Source organism: Antechinus flavipes, chromosome 4, assembly GCF_016432865.1.
Source record: "Antechinus flavipes isolate AdamAnt ecotype Samford, QLD, Australia chromosome 4, AdamAnt_v2, whole genome shotgun sequence".
NCBI lineage: Eukaryota > Metazoa > Chordata > Mammalia > Dasyuromorphia > Dasyuridae > Antechinus > Antechinus flavipes.
In genome coordinates this window covers 236154227-236175359 of record NC_067401.1, presented here as the reverse complement: position 1 = coordinate 236175359, position 21133 = coordinate 236154227, and the positions used below count along the sequence as shown (strand labels likewise).

General features: G+C 33.0%; 1 protein-coding gene and 1 pseudogene across 4 annotated transcripts in view; both read right to left on the bottom strand.

Moving 5' to 3' along the window:
• Nucleotides 1–21133, bottom strand: part of ADGRB3 (adhesion G protein-coupled receptor B3) — an 882558-nt gene that overhangs the window by 425411 nt on the left and 436014 nt on the right. The window lies entirely within an intron of this gene.
• On the bottom strand, nt 4713–7820 carry LOC127561893 (60S ribosomal protein L6-like; annotated as a pseudogene).

Genomic DNA, 21133 nt, shown 5'->3' with positions numbered 1-21133 from the left:
TTGGGGGGGGGGAGGAGGAGGGATTGCTAGTATAGGAAAAGTGCTGTCAGGATACTTTCCCCACTATCTTTTTGTCAAAAGTGCGGCAAAAATATCAATAGGAGCAGCAACAAAGACGATTTTGAAAACAATTTATATAGTGTTTTGTGGTTTACAAAAAGCTTTACAAATATTATCTTATTTAATCCTCACAACTCTAGGAGCTATGTATTATCATTATCTCCATTTTACAGATGATAAAAATAAGGCAGACATGGGTTAAGTAACTTTCTCAAGTAATTCAGGCAGTAAATCTGAGCCTGAAGTTAAAATCAGATCTGAACTGGGGTCTTCCTGACTCCACATTCAGTGCTCTGTCTACTGTACTTATGTGCTTATGTGTTATGGCAACAGCAGCAGCAACAACAACAATAGCCTACATTTATATATAATGTTTTATGCTTCCCAGTATTTAATATTATCTCTTTAACAATGAGATCTTAATAATAAACTCCATTATTGCCCTCATTTTACAGATATAGAGATGGATGCTCAGAAAATCAACTGAGTGACACAGAGAATAAAGTACTGCACCTAAAGTCAAGAAGATCCAAGTTTTGATTTTCTAAATCCAATCTCAGACATTTAGTAGCTCTGAGACTGTAGACAAGAAATTTAACCTGTACCTGTCACAGTTTTCTCATATGTAAAATGGGAAATACAATAACATTTACTTCCTAGGGTTGTGAGGATCAAATGAAATAATATTTGTAAAGTACATTGCAAACCTTAAAATGCCATATAAATGCCACCATTATTCAATGACCACATAAATGCCATCATTATTCAATTTAGGGTCACACAGAGAAAAAGTATCAGAAGTCTATACCCTGAAAGTCTATATCAGAAAGTCTATATCCTCCTTTGTTAAATACAGCATACAATGTATTCACTACTTTATCCTAGCTCTTTTAAGACATTGAGGGACAACTCTTAACCATTCTTTTCCACATAACAGAGAAACATGGCAAAAAGAGACTATAATACCAGAGAGGAGGATATGCTTTTCGCTAATTTTTCAACATCACTTTCTTTAGAAAATATTTCAGCCCTTGGAGAACTTTAAAGAGCATTTCTAGGACCTATAAAGAGATGGAAAGGAAAATGATCTTTCCTAGTACATGCCAGTTCTTTCAGCTGAAAATAACACGCACAAAAAGAAGAGGCAAAATACTATGATTTCCTGTCCCTGGAGTTTACTCAAACTAGGTAAGCAGACAGGTGAGTAGTTACATGTAATTGAAAGAGTTCTGATTCAGGATGTTACTTTTTAATTATGCATTATAGTGAGCAAGTATTTAAATAATCTGGGAGTTTGGGAAACACCCCATTAGTGTTGAGAACAGAAAGTTAGACATTATTTATAACTCATCAATTTTTTTCTTTTTTTTTTTTCCAGGCATCAATTTCTAGACTCAGATGTATAGCATCCTGAATTTCCTTGGGGCCTAGGAAAACATTTTGGATGTTGTCAGGGCCTTTTCAGCCCACATTCTCTATAAAGAGATGACCAGGCTTCTTCCCTCTATTCTTCCCCATCCCCATTCATATATCTACAGTGATGATGACAAAAACAATTGTTACATAAAAACACCATGTTCAAGATCAATTTGCCCAAACATTTTTTCTCATATTTTTAAGTATGTAAAATTTCAAAAAGGGGATTTCATTTAAATATTTTAGCTTCTTTGCTTATTCGGATTTCCTTTACTACTTTTCTTTGATTTGCATACTCACTGAACATAGAGAAAATGAAGCAAGGACTTTTAAGCAATTCATACTAATTTCTTTTTTATTTTTCACAAAAGTGATTTTTAAAAAAAAAAGTATACTTGTAAATGCCTTGTCTTTTGTAAATGCCCTGATTTTTTTTTTTTCAAAACATATGCATGGATAATTTTTCAGCCTTGATTCCCCACCTTCCCCCAATGCCCTCCTCTAGATGGCAAGTAATCCAATATAGTTAGACATGGTAAAAAATATATGCATATATATATATACACGTGCACACACACACACACACACACACATATATATACAATTATCTTGCTACACAAGAAAAAAAGATGAAAAAGGAAAAAAATGAGAAAGAAAATAAAATACAATCAAAGAACAAAAAAAAGAGTGAAAATGCTATGTTGTGATCCACACTCAGTTGCCACAGTCCTCTGTCTGAGTGTAGATGAATGTCCTGATTTTTCTGCCTAAATAGCTCATGAGTCTACTTCTAATATGAATTAATAATAAAATGTACCAAAGAAACTACCTTTACATAGCATTTTATAATGCTAGATTAGACTTTTGTATAATGCTAGATTAGACTTTTGTATCTTTTCATGAAAATTTTCCTGTGTGAGAAAGACTAGATTTAGCAAAGTCTAAAAAAATTTTTCCCTGCTATCTCCATTAACAAATTCAATTTTAAAAATAAGACATATTCATTATGTAAAGAATATTCATTCTCTATATAAAATAGATATAAAATATCTATGATTATAAAGAATATATTTCCATAAATCATATATATTATATGTAGCAAAATAGAGTATCAAACAATCTCCCACCATAGTAAGTGCTCAATAAATTTTTTATCTTAATTCAATTATTAACTATTAAACATCCTTTGTAGGGAAGAAGATTTTTAAACTGAATTGAAATTCTATTTTATAGGTGTCTGCTCGAAAAAATCACTTACTTCCTGCTGCACTTCATTTAAGTTCCTTCTCAGGTTAGAATTTTCAGAGATATTCTTAATATTAGGGAAAGAAATTTCTATTCAAGAGGATTGGGGCGGAAAAAAAAAGAAAACAGGAAAGAAAAAAACAAAACAGTTTTGTAAATGTAGGAAGGTTTACCTACTATGGGTAAGTAAAATTTACCCTTTTGTTTAAGATGTGCTCTCGTGCTACCAGATATTGAACCAAACAATATGAAACAATGTTAAGCAGCAAGCAAGGTAATACACTATTTACTTGTCTATTTAAAATTATATTATATACCTGCCATCTAGGGGATGAAGTAGGGGGAAGGAGAGGAAAATTTGGAACAGAAGATTCTGCAAGGGTCAGTGTTGAAAAATTACCCATGCATATGTTTTGTAAATAAAAAGATTTAATTTTAAAAATAAATCAATTTATAAAGTTTTAATAATATTTAGCCATTTAAGTCCTTATTAGAAGGAGTATGGTGTAATGGATAGAGTTGTGAGTTTTGATTAGAGAGACTTTGATTCTAACTAGCTCTGTACCTCTGGCCAGACTTTCAGAGTCTCAGTTTCTGAATCTGTAAAATGTGGATAATAAATTCTGCATTGTGTGGTTTTTGTGAAGATCAAATAAATCTGTTTAAACCAAAAAAATTATATATATAATCATTGAATAATTCAGGGGTATTTAAGAATTTTATTTTTCATGTTTGAAGCTAAGATATTGTAATTAAAAACCAGGAGATAATTTCTGAATGCTAACAAGCTAATAAGCATGAACCTCTTCTTAGGATCTTCCCTCTATGGATTATCCCCAATTTATTCTGTATCTGTTCTATTTGTACATACTTATTTATATATTGTTCTCCCCCATTAGGTTGTGAGTTTTTTAAAAGCAGGGATTTTCAAAAGCTTTCTGTTTGTCTCTCTTTAAAACCTAAGCATTTAGTGTAATGCCTGTTCTACAGTAGGTGCTTAATAAATGCTTCTTGATTAATATAGGTACATATACTATTCTTATGAGAAATAACTCTAGTTGCCAAATACATTTTATAACCAAGTAAAACTAATTGTTTGGAGATAGATCATAGAATTTAAAATTTAGAACTAGAAAGGACCTCCAAGATTATTTAATTCAGCCCTTTCAATTTATAGATACAGAAATGTATAGATGCAAAGAGATTATATGATTTGTTCAAGGTTGGATCTAGAATCTTGGACTCTAAAATCCAGTCTTTGCTTTGAGAAAAAGGGAAAAATATAGATTGCCCCCAAATAATAAACTTAAAAATCTATCCCACCAATTTGTGAACATTATCCAATACTCACTTCAAGGGAAACACCAATAAAAGATGGGAGCAAAAGCTTTAATCTACCAACAAAACACTAAAATATTGTGTTTGGGGTTTTCTTAGCAAAGTTATTGAGGTGTTTGTGATTAAGTTTTCTTAACTAAACTGCTGATACTCTATCTATTTTGCAATACTTTCATTAAAAATAATAAATATTAATTTATGTCAATTTCAATTCCTTTTTAGAATATTATTAGCATTAGTATCTAAGTTTCTGCTTAGCCAGAAACAAAAGGATTCTAGTTCACAGATCTTATAATGCTTGGGATTTTCAAAATGTACCCAAAGCCCCATCTCTGAAATATATATGGCTTTTAGATAATATAGACTTTTAGAATAAAATAAAAGATGATTAAAGATAACATAGGTTGTTAAGTAGAGCTCATGATTACTGGACAAGATCTTGAAGGACACATTTTAAGGACTGTAGATTAAGAGTAAAAAAATAAGAGTTCATCTAGTCCAAATTCCTCATTTTGCAGAAAATGAAACTGAACACCAGAGAGTTTAGTGTATCAATATTCATGTAGTGGGATAATAGGAAAACTGAGGTAGGATTCCTAGACTCCTTAACTCTTGGCCCTGTGTTTTTTCCATTATGCCATTCTTATGTTGAATTTTTTTTTTAGTTATTCAAAATATTTTAATAAGAATTCTCTGCAAGGCTTTTAAAACACCAGTTTGTGAGGATAAACTCCATTAGAGAGAGAAAATACAGACTGCAGGTAGCCATGGAGCTGAGGAATTTTCTTGATTTTGGCAGGATCTGAGAGTCTACTACTTTCTGATCAGCCTTGAGCTGCTCAGTAATCTCATATTTCTCTTTTTCTGTGTCAAAAATATCTCCTTCTTGGTGTTGAGGTTTGCAAAGCCTCTTCTTCTTGAAATAGGCATCAGTAAGATGATTTGGAATTTTTACACTAGAAAGATTAACCTTGGTGGAGGTGTTAATGACAAATTTCTGATGGGTTCTTCTCACAGTTGATGGTCAGAGGTCCAGCCACGAGTAGCAAGCCACTAGCCAGCTGCTTCAGGAAAACCACTTGCTTGTCCCTGTGGCAGCCAGTGAGCATGATCAGAATAGTGCCCAAGGAGATGCTAGATGGAAGTGTCCTCACATGCTGACTGAAGAGCTTTTGGCCATGATTTAGCAGCTTTCTAGGCACATCTTCATTAGGGTAATACCTAAGCATTTTGCAAATCTTTACCACGGGTTCCTCTATTCTTATGACTGCCAACTGGTTTTAGTAGCAGGTACCCTCTCTCTCTTTTTCCTTTCAATCCAGGTTTTTGGTGCAGCTTATTCCCACTTGTACATAGCTCACGGGGAATACTTGGCAGACCTGGAGTATTTACCACTCCCTCAGGTCAGAACTACTGAATACAATGCTTTGAAGGTTTTTTCACCATCTTCTCGGCTGCATTTTTCTTTTTGTTTTTCTTTTCCTTTTTCCTTTTTTTGATTTTCTTTTCCTTTGGTACCTTTTGGGATTTTTTTTTTTTTGTTTGCCATCTTGAGAGAAGGGAAAAGGCTATGTTGCCATTAAAAAATATAGTGTTTTTTTTTTTCAAGTAACAAAACTAGATTTTCTCTTCTTCCCTTCCCATTCTTTATTGGGGGGAAAATAAAATTAAACTTTTATAATAAATATTCATAGTCCAGTAAATAAATCCTCACACTGTTCAAAAAAATAGATTTCATTCCTCCCTAAGCACTTCATCTCTATGTCACAAGATGGATACCATAATTCATTCTTGTTAAGGGAGTTTGGTTTTGAAGACAATGAAGAAAACAAAGCAAAGCAGAATGTTTGAAGGTTATAAGAGAAATAATCAGGAATCATTTTGTGGTAAAGCAAGAGTTGTTATGCCACAGTTCTCTTTAACTGTCCTGACTCAGTTTCCCTATATGAATTTCCCTTGTCTCAGTTTCCTTAACTGTTCTGTCTCAATCCCCTAAGTAAACTCCCCCTCTGATCCATTAATACTGAGGACTATTTGCTCTAAGGTTATAAATTGTTAGCAAGATAAACAAGAGAGTAGATCTCCTGACTCTTTTCTGTCCTCAAGAATTTACAATATCCCTCTGAAATATTCCAAGATACCTCACTGATATCTTTATTTCTGTGTATTCAGACATCCTGTCTCTGGGTTTTTAGGATTTATGGCCTCTCTATCCTGACATAAGTTTTCCCTTCCTTCTCACCCCTTCCTTTGCTTAGAGAAAAGGTATTTAAAAAGTTAGGGTTCTTCCATTCATGGTTGGAGGCTGGCGGCTGGATGCTGGATGCTGAATGCTGGAGGCTGGATTCTTTGGGATGATAGTCTCCTCTAGCCCTAGGACCAACATGGATTCCTTGGTCCCAGTATATCTTTATCTCTGTCTGACTGGATAATTTGAGACGAGAGTCCTGAGTAGTCAATTATATTCTCCATTAATAAAATATTTAAAAACCTCTCTAATCTATCTCCTGCCTCAGTTTCTCCAGCATTACAGAGTGACAGTAAATGAGAACACAGATCAAAGCCAAAATGTGAATAGCATTACTTATAGGAGTATAGATTGTACCTCTCCAACACAGGGGAGAAAAGCTCATAGATCTAGGAGTCTGTTATAAAGCTAAAATGGACCTTCGGGATGATCTGAAAACTCTCAATTCATCATTTCAGATCTGAGGAAACTGAGGACCAGTGAAGTTCAATGACTTGCCTAAAATATCATGGGTAATTTAGTTCCAAGTCCATTTTGTTTTCCAGTGTATCAAGAAGGGAGAGATTTCAAGACGATCCAGAGAGTAAAAGAAAAGATGATGATGATAACAATAACAACAATGATAATAAAATAATTACTATGTGCAGGACTGTAATAAGCACTTTACAGATATTTCATTTGATCCTCACAGCAAACTTAGGAGGTAGATATTATTATACCCACTTTACAGTTAAGGGAACAGATAAACAGGGATTAAGTGACTTGCGTAGTGTCACATTGCTAGAAAATATCTGGATTTGAACTCATGATTCTATGCCTGGTGCTCCATCTACTGCACCACTTAGCGGATCAATAATTTGTTTATTTTTTTAAAATACTGACAAACAAAATAAAGTCTCTGCCTTGATGTTATCAAATCTGTACATAAAGCTTTGGAGAATTGAAAGTATATCAACAATATTCTTTTTAAAATATAGATTTGAATTTAATTGTAGCAATTGATTGCTACAAATTTTATGGTGTGTCAGAATAAATTAAATAATTTCATTTATTACAATTTGGCAAATATAATCTGAATTCCAGGTGATTTGTCTGAAAAAATCCCTTCAGCACTGATCAATCAAAAATCACAGTGAATATTTAATAGTCTTTTCCCCCCTCAGTATGAATACAACACTTTCTGATTGTTAGAGAAGCCTAAAATGGGGCTGCATTGAATTTAGGGTCTTAGGCCTTCCTTTATTGAACTATGGTCATACTTTTATGAAAACTTCTCATACAGCATTATTTTTTTGGTTTCCAAATTGAAAATACATAACATTTTTAAGGAAAATATAAATAATTGGACACTAAAGATATAATATTTTGAAAACAAACAAGCAGAACACAGACTAAATTACCACAATAAAAATTTTATGTATTTAAGGAAATAGATCATGAAATTTCACAAAGCAGATCTAAAGATTATATTCTTTATGGGAACATAAGTTACAGCATTAAAGAAACAGTGTTTGTTTCTTACACGTTACAAAAGGAAATATAATTGCCCCCAAAGCATTAAGAAAATGACAGAAATTGTTAGCTTCTGAGAAAATTTATATTCAAACTTCCACTTGAACATTTGTTTGAAATATGTTGCTGAAACAGAAGGCAATGCATTTGGCCAATAATTGCATAAATTTATGGCATAAATTGTTCAAGTATAAAAATGTTAATTGATAGGATAACAGTTTGAGGAATTTAAGGGTACCCATTCAAGTAATTTTTTTATGTGTAATGTGGTAGCAATTTCATTGCTATTTTCCAGCTCTCTTTTGGACTTCCTCTGAAATGGACAAAAGACTGGCCCCTTCATTGCTGGGTCAAGGGGCCTCAGGCTTATAGGCAGATGTTGCTCAAACTAAATTAAGGGAAGTGTTATGTCCAAACTGGGTCCCATCTCCCAGTTCATGAGACCCTAGACAACATTGCAAAACATGTTGACAGGTTCCGTTGTGTGCTCACTTCCATCCAGACATATCCCCATTGTAAATGAGAAATTGTGTCAGTGCTTTCCGAAATCTGTAACCACAAGGCTGTACCAGGATGTGGCAAACCTGCTTAAAAGTGTACCTCACTAAAGGTTTGGGGCTGATCTCTTCTAGCCTGTCTAGTAGAGGTTAGTTCTGGCCAGCCAGCTATTAAAGAACGCTTTACATTAAATAATCTGGGTCTGAGCTGTCTATCTCATGTCTGTCCATTTCATTTCTTAATGGTTTCAGTTTAGGGAGCATTTTTGGAGAAGACCATTCTGGTCATCATTTTTGCATGTATGAAGCCTTTTTGAAACAGACAAGGTCTAGCCTGTGGTGATGGCTCCACTGTTGGTTATAGGTGTGTCACCTCATGTCTGAGGAATGGGATGTTCAGTTTCATTGAAAAGGAGATTTTTAAACAGAGTATTTGGGTATTGAGACAACACTAAATATGTGCTAAATTTGCTTCAGCTGTATTCATGTGTTTTTCTAAAAATGTCACCAGAGGTAACATTCTCGCTATTATGATAGTGATTTGTTTGGTTGTGTCAGCCTAATAATCTTAAGTATTTTTTTTCTGCTAAGATGCATTTTCATTTTCTATAAAAATTCTCATTTACTTTAATTACATTTTATTGAAATTTCATGTCAGAGTCTGTGATCATTTTCTCTGTGTGTGTGTGTGTGTGTGTGTGTGTGTGTGTGTGTCTGTGTGTCTGTGTGTGATCAAGACAGTAAAAAGAAATTGTGGACAAGAGAAGAGACTCTGCACTGATTTTTTAAAGACAGGGAAAAGAAAATAATGATGTGAAACTATAATTTCAGAAAATGAAATGGTTGGGGGAAAAAAGAAGGAATTAGTGAAACCAACTCTTATTGGTTACTAAAGTATTATTGTAGAAATGTTTAAAATTGGATAGGAATAGTTTTAAATGTTTTCACATTCATACAGATTTTAAGATAAAAAAATAAAAGCATTAAATCATTTGAATAATAGAAAGTGCTCTTTTTCAAGTAGCACTGTTAGTAAACAGCTTATTACCTTCACTAATGGAAAAATAGGTGTTTGCTGTCTCAAAAAATAAATAATACCCAAATTATATCTAATTATTTTCATATTTTTATATGAATGTGTGTGATTTTGTAATTAAATTTAGATATATGTTTATCTTATGTTGTAGAAAGGTAAATAGAAGTAAATAATGAAACTGGCATTAGGGAGAAGTCTTGACTGAGAAGAAATGGAGACATGGAACCATTTCTCATTTGGCCTTCATGTCCCATTGCTCTCTACAGACCACTCACAATTGGAAAAAAGACAACAGGATCTCATATTATTGCAGACAGTCAATCTAAACAAAGATACTTTCTTTGTTTTTCAAACTACCCTAGAGTAGAATGTTAATTAAGGGTTCCCCTGCTAAGTTGTATATTGTATAAAAAAAGTATTTAAAAAGAATGTATAATTCAGTTTCTATACAGTTGGATATAGGAGAAAAGGAAAGGAAATGCTCAGACATACACAAAAGTTCTTGAACTGCATTTCTGTCAAAAATGCAGTGTAACCAATCTTTATATAGATGTTGAAAGTTAACAAAAATCATACCATTTTGACTATCATTTTTAATATGCTTCTTCTAAGCTGTTTTGTTTAGGCTTATGAAGTTACAGGGCAGACCACCATTTTCTCTGTTTTTTGCAGACATTATCTCTTCATGGGAAATAAAATTGTACAGATAAGACTATGTCACATAATCTCTGTTTGAAATTCAGTTCTGACACAAAACACCTGTGTGACCTTGTGTAACCTTGGGTAAATTTTTAAACTTCTTTGGACCTCACATGCCTCATCTGTAAAATGCAGGGGTTAGATTAAGTGGACTCTAAGTTCCTTTCAAGGTCTAAATCCATGATCCTATGATTCTCAAAATGTAATGTACGCTTTCTTTTTTTTTTCTCAATATTGTTTTCATTTTTTCCAAATACATGTTTTTAGCATTCTTTTTTTTTTTTTTTTTTTTGATAAGGCAATTGACTTCTCTAGGGTCACACAGCTAGGAAATGTTAAATGTCTGAAGTCACAATTGAACTCGGGTCCCGCTGACTTCAGGGCTGGTGCTCTATCCAGTGGACCACCTAGATTCCCCAGCATTCATTTTTTGTAAGATTTTGTCTTACTCTCCCTCTCTTCTTTACAGATATCAAAACACCAAGCAGTATGATAGAGGTTATAATGTATCCTTTCCAAATGAGTTTTACATGCCTTCCTTTTACTTCTCAGAAGCAAATGTGCAATTATGCTGGTGAAAACAGTGAAAAAGAAAAGGCGTAAAGTCAAATATTTATTTCTATTTCTAGATCTTCATTAACCAATTTGGAACAAAAATAAATAAATAAATCTGCCTCCAGACAATAAGCCAGTCAGCATCTTTTGAAAAGGAACTAAAATAAAGCTGTAGTTTATTTTCATCATGAATACTTTGAGGCCACCTGAGAAACTCAAAATTGAAAGCCCATTTCACTTTTATCAGTTAAAGCAGATACTGGAGGCCTGATGAAAAGTAATAAAAAGTAAAGCCCCCCCCCCAAAAAAAATAGAATAAGGACTTTCTTTACCTTGATAAAAGGGTATATATCCCTCAACTCACTGATACTACATAAGACTGACATATGTAATAATGGTTAGGAACAGGAATTGGACATTTAATTTTATTTATAGAGAGAATTATCTATGAAAATCCTTCCTCTACTAATGCAATTTGTTACCTTTGTTGTAATAATGATTATTAGATTTGCTCAAAGCACTTAAGAGGTTAATTGTCTTCCTTGGCCAGTGTATATCAGAGGTGGGTCTGGAAACTAGGTCTTCCTGGATCTGAGTCCAGTTCTTTGTACACTGAGCCAAACTGACTCACATAAGGGTAGAGAAACTGGCAAACTGTTCATTATTATAAAACAAGACATAAAAATAGAAGTTCCTAAAGATCAATGGCAAATAGCCACCCCAACTTGGAAGCATAGATGTAATACAAAGTGTTTTACTTTAATTATGGCTTCAAATATATTAAAGTAAAAATGAAGCTACTGTTTGCGAATTGGGAAATGCCCCACGATGTACTGATCAGCTAGGAGAAAAGACTTACCTATATTTTTCTGGAAATTGTTAAAAAAAAAAATAAGATAAGAAAGAAGTCTTTTCCTACTTCCTGTCTTAAAAGTGGTATTTTTAGAGCCGTATCCTTGGACTGACAGCAAGCACAGTTCTGGTAATGAATTAAGAGAAAGAGTTCTTATTAAATGTAGTATGGCTAAAAATAATTTAACAAAAGGGACACATTGGGATAGAAAGCAAACATACTTTTTCCTCTGCAATAAGTGATCTCCAAAGATCTCTTCTATCAAACATAGGACAAAGAGATATAGGTTATTTAAACAGGATGTAGAGATTAGAAACTTCCAGGAAAATAGGGGAAATGATTGGGGTCAGAAGAAAAAGACTATTGAGAAAATATAAATGCATTGTGTTTATTTCAAACAGAGAGGGAAAGGTTGTTAACTTTATTCACCTAGAGAATTATTTCCAGAAATACCAGAAACATAAGATGACACTGGCTCTAAGATACACTTTTTACCTTGAACCCATTTTTATTCAATCTGTAAAAAAATAAATAAAATGGGGGCAGCTAGGTGGGGCAGTGGATAGAGTACCAGCTCTGAAGTCAGGAGGACCTGAATTCAAATCTGGTCTCAGATACTTAATCCTTCCTAGCTGTCACTTGCCCCCAGTTGCCTCAGCAAAACAAACAAATAAATTTTAAAAAATAGGCAAATCATGTAACTTTTATCCATCTTTAAACTTATTTGTATAAGAGTCTAATTCTGCTAATGACATTAAATGTCATATGATGAATGTCATATAGAAGTAAAAAAATAATTCTTGTGAAAACTATTACTTTCATTTTATATGTTATCATTCTATTAATGCAAATATAATTACTAACACTATTTCCCTCCTCTGAAGTTATAAAAATGTTTTACAGATAACTATTCAACTTTGATCAATAGTTCTTTCCATTTAAATAGATAATATCCAAATAAGAAAACAGAGGAAGCAGTAACATCAGAGATCAATGTGATACGATGAGCATCAGAATATGTAGATATTCTGTAGATAGATACATCAGATATATGTAGAAGCATAATCTCAAATTGGAAGAGGTCTGGGTACCTTTCATTTTGTAGGTGAGGAAACTGAGGACCAGAGTGATTAAGTCACTTCTCCAAAGCTGCAGAAGTAATAAGTGACAGGGCCACTCTTTTCTTCTGACTCTAAGTATCTTGTTCTATATCTTGAAACTTGGATGCTATCTCTATAACATTAAAAAGTTCATTTTGGTCACATGTAGGTGTTTATTAGAACTTCAAGTATGGAGACTTACTATACCAATGTAGATCTGTAATAATTCTGCAAATCGTAGTCTTAGAGTTTCCCAGGGGCATTGAGAAGTTGAATGTTATTTCTAGGTCCACAAAGCACGTGTGTTAGAAGTTGTCTGAGAACCCAGGCATCTTAGACTGCAAGGCTATGTTCTTGAACTCTGGAATTTGGTTAGTTGATCATAATCTATTGTAAATTTCCCCCTTCCTTTACCTTACAACCCCAGATCCTGTTCTTCAATTTCACTGTGACCTGGAATCCCTCAATCACTCCAGTTTTTCACCAGGCCATCACTCCTGCATTGGCTATACGTTCCTACCAACCATATTTTGACCCCTCTGTGAGGCAATTCAACTCTACTCTGTACTTTTCTCATTTCCTTTGCTCCCTTATCCTGTCAAGGCTCTTACCTTGCTAAAAGTCAACCTTGGATTTTGTTGCCTCTCTGTTGCCTTTGGTCCAGCTCAGGTGTTATTAAACAAAACTGCAGAAAACCAAGCTGACTGGGTCCATTAAAAATATTATACCTTTTCCAGTTTATTGTCCCCTCTGTCATCATGTGGTTTCATTTTCCTTTAATTTTTCCTTGTCTGCTGGTGACTTCCCTATTTCCCATAAACATGGCTATGTTTTCTCACCCTCAAAAACAAACAAAAACCTCGTTTTATCCATCTAGCTTTACTAGTTTTGTCCCATATTGCTTTTTTGTATGGCTAAACTGAATGAGATAGCATTTTATTATTGATTCTTCAATTTCTTTTCTCTTACTCCCTTTTTGATTCTCTACTGTCTGGCTTCCCCTCATTATTCAACCAAAATTTTTCTCCATAATTACTAATGATCTCTTAATTTTCAGATCTAATGGCTTTTTCTCAGTCTTCATCCTTCTTGATTTCTATATAGCTTTTGACACAATCAATCTTGATAGTGACTCTTGACTGGTTTTTTTGACACTATTTTCTGTAGATTTCTGACACTAATCTGTCCTGGTTTTTCTTTTTTACAACTCCTTGTTAGTCTCTTTTGCTGAATCTTCATCCAATTCATTCCCAGTAGATGTCTATCAGGATTCAATGCTGTACCCTTGTTTTTCCATATTATTTCACCTGATATTCTCATCAGCATCCATGGATTCAAATACGATCTCTATGTTAATGATTTTCAGATGTAACCATCTAATCCTATCCTCTTTGCTGACCTCCAGAATTACATCTTCAACTGTTAGGCATCTTAAATTACACAAATTCATAGTACCTGTTCTAAAGGAGTCTAGTAGAAGAGACAAGACATTTAATGAGTAGTACTGAATTCATTAATCTTCCTTCAAATTCTCCCCTCTTTTTAACTTAATTATTCCCCTAGAATCACAACATTCCTAGTTATAATCTTCTCGTAGTTTATCCTTTGTTTTCAAAGAGGACCAATGGCATCACAGGATAATGTTTTGACCTGTGAATGAATTGGATTTAAGTGAGGCAGACTTGGGAAAAAAATAAGTAGCCTCACTCTTTTCTAGAGTGATAATCTGGAGCAGGATGACAGACAAAAGGCCCAGAATGGAATGACTCTAAGTGTTTCACAGCACCTATGTCAACCCACCTTCACAGCTGTTGAAACAAATTGTTCTCATTTGTCTATTCTGTCATGAGGAAATCTTCACTTGTTTGGAGGATATAGTCTTCTAATTCAGATCTATAGCTTATTGGTTGTTCTCAACCTAATTTAGCTATCTGCCAATTTGGTTTTTACTGGAATGTGGCTTCTCAAAGCCACAGATGAATTTAATGGCCGGCAGATGCCAAGGGAGATAAGTAGCCCTCAAAAGGACTTGGCAAGCCTTCACACCAGAGAGAATAGTCTTTCCTGAACACCTCATATACTCAAGCTCACAACCTATATCATTCTTGACTCCTCACTCTCTCACACTGCATATCCTGTCTGTCACCTAAGTTTGTCAAATTTATTATACAACAATCACTTTGATAAAGGTCATCATCACCTCAGACCTGGATTTTTGAAATAGCATGCTACTTGGTCTCCCTGTCTCAAGTTTCTTTTCATTTCAGTCCATCTTCCACTTAATTATCAATGTGATGCTCCTGAAACATAGGTTTGAATATTTCTACCCTCCTCTCCATATTCAATAAATGTCAGTGTTACCCTGTTACCTCCAGGATGAAATATAATAAAAGCTTCTGTTTGGCATTCAAAACTGTTAATAACTAATATGTTTCTAATAGACTTATATCTTACTCTTCAATAGATTTTGCAATTCAGAGACAGTGTTCTCTTTTCTGCTACTCATACACAAGATACTCCATTTCCAGACACCACAAATTTTCATGGATTGTCTCCTATGCCTAGAATTTTTCATTCCTCATCTCTTCTCCTGGTTTTCCTAGATTGGTTCAACTTCCAATTAAAATTTCAACTTCTACAAGAAACCTTTGCTATTTGTCTTTAATGTTAGTGATAGTCCTCTGTTGATCATTTCCTGTTAAGAGTGAATATATATTTTTCTTGTACATTAGATATATTGTATCCCTCATCAAATATGTTGTCTCTTCCACTAGTTTTCTTAAGAACAGGTACTATGTTTTGCTTTTTTTTTATATCCCCAGCACTTAACACAATGGCTGACATACAGTAACCACTTAGTAAGAGCTTATTGATTTTTTAATGATTGATTGACTTTTTCTCCAGCAGCAAGCTAGAATTATAGCTAAAGCTTTCTCTGGAACCTACCAATCTCCCAATATTTTGAAGTTTGGGGGTGGAATAAGGATTATTGACTATGCCATGGCATTGTAGGTTGAATATTCTGGATGATAAATTCCACCTCTGACTATATCCAAACACAGTGTCTTCACATACTTTGATGAAGGGAGCTATGGTGCATATTTTACAAGATCAACTACCATACTGGTCAAGGTAGAAACCCAAGGCTTTTCTTTTAATTTAGTTGGCTTTTTCGTTCTCTATACATGTCCTGATTTCTATTTCTCCATAACACTCTCAAATAGCAATATTCCAAGTCTCTGATCTTAGGAGGCAAATTTGCCACCTTTAAATCCTCAATGTGGTGTCTCTGAGTATTTGCCCATATTACTATTAACAATGTGTTCTGAGCTCTTTAAGATTCCCAGAATTCTTTCTACTCCATTTTTTGCTAGGATAAAGTGCTTGGCCTGGAGTCAAAAAATATTCATCTTTTTGAGATCAAATTTGGACTCATATTTATTAGCTGAGTGATCTGGGACATATTATTTAATCCTGTTTCCTTTAGTTTTCTCACTTGTAAAAAGAGTTGGAGAAGGAGATAGAAAACCACTTCAGGATCTTTGCATTGTCAGTTATGAATGACATGACTTAACAATTAATAAATACTTCCCCCAGGTGATATCTCAGGGTTTTTGTCAACATTAGACATTGTGTTCTGATCTCACTATGATTCCCTGAATTCTAGTCTTCCTCCTCTTATCCCTCCAACTAAATTTTCCCTAAAGGCTAAAATTCATATTCATAACTAAGGTTAGACAACACTGGTTCTTCTCCCAATTTTGTCTATAATTAGCTTTGTGACCTTTGGAAAAATCATTTCCCCTCTCAGGGTCCTCGTTTCCACATGTGCAAAGTGAGGAAGGTCAATTAATGACCTTTAAATTTCCTTTCAGATCTAAAATCCTAGTGGATTTAAAGTGAAAAAGTACAAACTACTTGATTTAGTAACAAGACAGTTTGCTAGGATGTTCCAGCTACCCTGATTATATAAAGCTGTTTTAGTGAATGTTTTTTGTTCTAGATAGTGAAGTGATGATAGAATGGTATATGGTGTCCAGTGATGAGGTGCTAAATAGCACCAAAGATATTAAAAAACCCAGCAATTTAAATTTCAATAGGATGGCTTTATATTGGAAAAATAATCTGTGTTTACAAGACAGAAATATATTACTGAAAAAATATGTATGCCTTCTTTTACAATATTGCTAGGCTAGAGAAAGGATTGGATAATGTTACATCTTTATTTCAATAATTTATTCATAAAAATTTTAAGAAGCAGCTTGCTATAGTGAATAGAAAATTGGACTTAGAATCATAAAGATCTGGATTCAAATTTTGCTTCTGGCACTGGTGGGAAACATTTAAATTCTCTGAAGCTGTTTCCTCATTTGTAAAGTGAAGGGACATCATTAGAGAGTTATAAAAATTCTTTTCGGTTCTAAATCTATTATTCCACGATCTTGTAATATATTCGACTGCTATTAAAATACCCAGGTCTGGATAAACCTAGAATCATAGAAACATAGGAAAATCATAGGAAAATACTTCCTTCTTTAAACAAAGAAATGAACAAAAAACAATCATCACCCAACAAATCCTGAAAACATAAGAATGAAGAGTGCAACAAAATGCCATATGTTTTACAGTGACTAGGGTAAATGAGTTTATGTTTTAAAGTGACTGGGGAAATTGTTATTGAACAAGGTACCAGGAATATATTAGCAACGGAGAGATGCTTTTTATGGCTTTTCTTTCTAAACAATAAGAAAGACCCATCATTTGCTCCACCTATGTAGCAAGAGTTATAGAAAGCCAGAGGCAGAAGCATGACCTGACACTTGCAGACAAAGTCTAGCTGATGGAACAGATGTCAGATAGTGCAAATAAACAAAAAGATGTTACCTTGTATTTCTCAGCCCTGGTGTCAACTTACTACAAGAATCTTTTTTTCTTTTTTTAAGAATAGATTTTATACCACAAACATAACAGTATAAAGCAAAAGGTAACAGTCTGGAAAATAGGAAATAAGTATGAGAAGAGACATTGTCCTTATTTCTTAAATTTTATCATCAAATTGCCTTCATTGCAAGGCAATTACTTAAAAGGAGAACTCGATGTACTACTAGGGAAATTATTAAATTTGACCACCATGTGCAAGAAAACAATAGCTCAGATTCTGATGAGATGGCTCTATAGTGGGTGAAAAGAGAGACAGAAATTGCATTATTAGAATAGGGGTAGATTCAATTTCAGTCTCAGGAATATGAAATGTGAATGATCATTCTGAAATCCTTAGTATTTCATATAATTATATTCTTGGACACCAAAGGAAATGATCTTTAGGTCAAGAGAGAGGGATGGGAGAAAGAGGGAAAATAAGGAAAAAGAAAGAAAGAGAGAGAGAGAGAGAGAGAGAGACAGAGAGAGAGAGAGAGAGAGAGAGAGAGAGAGAGAGAGAACGAGAGAACACACTTTAAGTACCATTAGGACTCTGACTTGCAGACAATTTAAAATAAATTTGGAATCTACTTCTTTGTAGGTTGATTTTTTTTTTTCACAGAGGGTAGTCAGGAGATTCTGAAATTACTTTGATAATAAAATACATTTATGCTTAATATGCATTAAAAGAACCCACACAGGAGATCATTAGAACATGAAATTCCATGTTCCATGTGTCATAGGAGTTTATGGGACACCTACAGCAAAATAGAAAAATTGTGTTTATTTTCATTCCCTCAATTGCCAACCACAGTATTTTTGGCAAATAATTTCTTCAGAAAGGCAATGTAGGATGGGTGTCTTAAGGTGAAGAAGATCCAAATTCAAATTCTATTTCATATTGACTTTGTGGGCAACTTGCAATCTCTCAGTGTTCCTTTGAACTCCCCAAGATTCTAAATTATATATGAATTACTTATCTATATCAGTATAAAAAATTTATATACTATGAGTTCCTCACAATATAGTTCTTATTGAAAAGAAAACATTTTCACATAATATTCTGGGGAAAATATATAGCTCACATTCAAAATCTTGCTTAAAATTCAAGAAATAGCAGTTTCCAAAAGAAAAAGGAACTTTGGGAAATACTATTTTAGATGAAAGGATGATAAATGTTGAAATTACTTCTAGCTTTAACATTTTCATACTTTTTAGTATATAATATTCTAACCATGAATTCATTCTTTTTTCTGGAATTGCTGAATGTTTGAAACTTTTTTTTAGGGAAAAAATATTCTTCTATCAGGAATGTAAGCCTTTACCTGTAAAATAAGGTAAACTCTTAATTCTACAAATACAAACACTGGATGTTTAAATATGTTCAAATACTCAATACTAGAAATTTATTAATCTGTACTTCAGTTTCCATCTCAATCTTGGAAGTTGAGAAGACTTAGCTTTAAATTCTAACTCAGACATTTATTAGTTATATGTCAATGGGCTGATTACTTTTTCTCTCTTATATTTCTGTTTCTTCATTTGTAAAAATTTGATAACAATGCCTGTAGTACCTTCCTCTAAATCTTGTTTTAAGGATCAGAAGAAATAATATGTTATTCTTTTAAAAAAAGAAAAGATTCAGCCTGATACTATGGAAAGACTGCTTAACTAGGACTCAAGACACTTGGGTTCAAATCCCATTTTTGTTGTTTATTGTTGTCCAATGGAACTAATTGCTTGACTGCTTTGAGCCTCTGTTTCCTCATCTATAAAACCAGGAAAATAACTATATTTTATAATAGCTTCACAGTGTTAAAATGAAGAACTAAGATGAGTTAAAGTTAGGAAAGCACTTTTTGAACCTTAAAAAGTTCATACTTAGTATCCTAGTGCTATCAATTTAGAATTGGATGATGGGACACTTCTATAATATAATATGTATTTGATATAATATAAAACATATTGATATATTAATAATATATTAATAGTATTATATTAATGAAATGAAATAATATTAATAATATACTAACATATTAGATATGATATATCTAGTATGTATTAATATACATTATTAATATATATTATATTCTATATAATAATTCTATTATATAGATGAGGGAGCTGAAACTGAGAAGTGTTAAGTGGATTGTCCAGAGGCACAGAAATAATAAATTAGAAAGACAGGATAAGAAACTGGATGCTTATTCAAAAAAAAAAATTGTCACTCTTTTTACCTTATCATGTAGCTTCACTGCATATTGAGCTGTTCTCAGCCATAAAGTAAAGGGGTAGCATTAGATGCTGCCTAAATTGTCTCCAGCTGTAATAAAATTCTGTGACTCCCAAAAATTCAAATCTATTACAATCACTTTGAGGTTCTAAAAACAAAACAAAATCTTATGTGATTCACATTTTAAAATTGTTGATGAAATAAGACATCTTTATCCAACTATATATTTCCAAATGTTAAAATAAATATGGTTGTCATTCAGTCTTTTTCTGTGAGAATATTTTTCTATTCATCATACTTTTTTTTTAACAGAATAGGAGTTATAGAGATTTTTAAAAATTAGATTTTAAGAATTGTAATTATTATGCTTTGATCTAACTTCCAAATAGTATAAGCCATTCTTCTCTTAACAAGTTTAAAGATAGCAATACTCCCTGCTATCTCTCACAATAATGTTCTCAGAAGAAACCTCATGAAATGATGAATGGTACATAATTGTATCTGTGTCTTCTCCGATGGGTATAATTAAGCTCTTTGGAATCTATACATTTTGTGCCTATGCATATGTGTATATAAAATGCATTTTCCCAATCCAGGTTAACAAGTTCAGTTTTTTAGTGTTCCTGAGATATATATACATATATGTATGTATACACATACATACATACATACATATAGTTTTTCCAGATCTTGGATGCACAATCCTTTTTCTCACATGCATTTCTAAACACTGTATTCTATCTTTTTGGTCTTAAACATCTAGATCACAATATTTCTTTTTTAGATCATCTTTCTTCTATACTTCATTTTAGAACTTCAAATCCTATGATCTATAGTATTAAACAAATTATTTCACACACTCTGCCCCCAATAGTACTCTATATATAATATTTCCAGATGATGATTACAATTCTTTACTTTTTCCTGTTCTATAGTATACTTACAAATTTATTGAGTCAAAATAAATAAAATGCCCAAGGCTATTGAAATAATCTTATTCTCCTCCTACAAATTAGAAAAGTTAAAAAAAAAAAAAACCTTCAGTCTGAATCTAATTTCAATCTAAATATAATTAGACAGCAAAGAATTTTCTTTGCCATCTTGTTCTTTTCTCTGAATAATGGATAGGCTTAAAGTCTAGCTTAAAATAATCTTAGCATGTGGTTCTTTCTCATCTGACAAAGAAATTGTGTTTTTTTTTTTCCCTTTTTATCTCACATTCACCAGGAAGACTAATACAATGAGGTATTAGTCACTGAAATCTGTATCCCACAGCCAATTTTTTAAAAAAATCAGTTTTTACAGCAAGATACAGAATATTTTATTTAATTTTAGTAATTTATAAAACATTATACTAATAATTAAAATAATAGCTGATATTTGCACAGTAATTTACAATTCAAAAGAATATTACAGATAGC